Consider the following 2762-nt stretch of genomic DNA (forward strand, 5'->3'; position numbering starts at 1 on the left):
GGGGAATGCCCGTGATCATCGCTACGCCTTCAGTTGTTGGCCATCCCATCATGCCGTGGACTGAGGATACCACAGCGTTGAATCTTGCCATCCCGTCTCTCCCGAATAGGATGTCATACGTATGATGTGGTTTTTTCATCACAACAAAATCCACATCCTCCGTGCGTGAATAATTCCCATCAGTGAGAGTGACGGGGAAAGATAGGATGCCCAAGGGAGTGTTCATGCTGCCGTCAAACCCTTCCATTGAAGCGTAGACCGTCTCCAGGCGTTCCTTGTCTTTATCATCGAGCTTGTCGAAGAACTGCCTGTACATCACTGTCGACGATGCGCCATTGTCAACGAGGGTGCGGGAGGTGATGTAGTGCCCCAGCTGGCTTTTAATGACAATGGGGCCTTCTTTGTTTGGGCCTCCCGGCACTCGCGGGAAGCGCACTTCTGCTTCCTTCCATGCGCATGATTCGGTCATTGGTCTCTTTCTTCCTCTGACCTTACCATGGACCATGTTGATGCTAATGTCGACGGGCTTCCGTCCGTTACCCCTGTACCTGTTGTCGTTCCTTCCTCCCTTCTTGATAGATGCCACGAGGTGTGCGAGCCTCCCATCCTTGACGAATGTCTCGACGATGTCCCTCAAGGATGTGCACTCCTCAGTGCTATGGCCCTTTGTCCCATGGAAGTCACAAGACTTGCTTTGATCCGCATTGGGTTTCTGTCGGATCACTGGAGCTTTTGGCCATGGCAGTTTTTCCGTGGCAAATATCTCCGTGACGCTCTTGGTGAGTGGCGTCCAGCGGTTTTTTTTCGGTTCAAAGGGTGCGTTTTGTCCCTTCCGCCAACCAGAGGGCGAGAGCTTGAGGGGGCGTCAAAGTTTATCCTTGACTGCCAAATACCTTGCCAGCCTCTTTTTGTTTAGCCGGGCGGTTCTTACATTATTCTCCCTTGTCCTCTGCGTGTAGAGGTTTGTATTGTGAGGGAGATCTCTTCCCAGCTGTTTCTCTGTTTCGGCAAAGCGCTTGGCTGCCGTCATTATGGCATCCCACGTGGATGGCATACCGTCTTTACCCGTCAGAGTGCGGATGAGTTCTGGGTATTCAGCGCCCTGAATGAAAGCGGCGCGAACGAGGTCTTCACTGATGTTGCCCAGACTCACCTTCTTGGAGTTGAAGCGGGTGATGAAGTCTAGTAAGGATTCATCCTCTTCTCTGACACAGTTGAGGATCGTCCACTGCTCCTCAGTGTGTTTCCTCTGTTGACTAAACTGTTGACTGAACTTGTTCTGGAAGTCTGCCCAGTCATAAATGTGGTGGACCGGTAAACGGTCGAACCATGCTCTGGCTGCTCCTACCAGAGTCATCTGGAACATGTAGCACCACGTGGGTTCCGTCCAGTTACTGACGGTTGCCCCCAGCAATGAACCTGTTCAGATGGTCATCTGGGTCGGATAGACCATCGTATGTGCCAACGTTGGACATTTGTTTGGCACTCCTCGGGGCGATTGCTTCTGCAATGTCCCTTGCAAATTTTGACCTTCCTGCGTTTGTAGCAGTAGGTCTAAAGGCCTTGGAGAAGTCGCGAGAGCTTTTTTCCGTGACTGGTTGGAATGCTTCCCCAAAGTTCCTTTTTGGCTGGGGATCCGTTTCCTTACGCTTCCCTTTCGCCCTATGGCGAGGGTTCGCGTCGGTGTCGGAGTCTTCCCCCTCGCCGTCTGAGTACTCGTGCTCACTACTCATGTTGAGGTGCTGGCGAGTACTACCGAATTCCTCAGCTTGTTGGACTGAACGCAAGCGTTCGTCCAACTCAGCCTGAAATTCTCTTTGACGTGCCTCGGCCCATGCCTTCACTTGATCAAGTGTTTGGCGAGGGGCTCGAGGTCGTTTTTTCCAGCTGGGCATCAGTGAATCCCAGTGGAATATTTACTCCACTTGCCCCTACATGAGTGACTGGGGTAGTGTTCGTAAAATGTATTTCACTTGCCCCAGCTTGGGTGGCTGGGGTAGTGTTTGTAAACATTGTGTTGCCGGTGTTAACCCCAGTGGCTGGGGTTGTGGTTACCGGAATTTCTCTAGTCATCTTGGAAGTTTTGAAAAACTGGAGAAAGATGTAGTTCTAGCTTTATGCACGGATGGCGCCAATGAAGAAACACTAAGTGACCCCGGGCAGATTATGGATAATCTGGGGGCTAGATAATGTTTCCCACGAAGGTTAGGTCCAGCAGAGTAAGTTGTACTTTAGGAACCTGCAAAACAGACACCGTAAGCTCGTCACTGAGAAGGGGGGGGTTCCTCCTTGTGACCACCCTCCGGCGTGAGAATCAGTCTATATTGCTCTTTGAATATAAAAGTATATGAATACTATTAGAGCAATTATCAAGTAAGTTATACGAGATAGTAGATGATCTTACCATTCCAAGATATTGGAGTATTTATAGCCGAAGGTAGGTTTTCTAGAAGGTACAGCCGGCTGAATAGTATTCCTGTTCAACCAACAGTGGATTACGCACAGGCCATACTGGTTGGTGGGTAGGTTACAGCCAACAGTAATAAAGTCGGCTGCACTATTCCACCAACTGTAGACCATGCACGTCCCACTGACTGTGGATTGTACGCAGGCCATGCTGGTTGGTGAATAGGTTACGGCCAACAGTAATACTATTCCACCAACTGTAGGCTGCGCCTGCTCCACAGTGAGGGTTGGTGAGTAGGCAGCGGCTAATAGTGACAAACAGTACTAGAGGGTGCTCCTCCTCGCACTGTTGTCGG

Source organism: Bidens hawaiensis, unplaced genomic scaffold (assembly GCF_021521415.1).
Source record: "Bidens hawaiensis isolate Kalapana, Puna unplaced genomic scaffold, B.hawaiensis_p1.1 tig00008573_1, whole genome shotgun sequence".
In the NCBI taxonomy this organism is placed as follows: Eukaryota; Viridiplantae; Streptophyta; class Magnoliopsida; order Asterales; family Asteraceae; genus Bidens; species Bidens hawaiensis.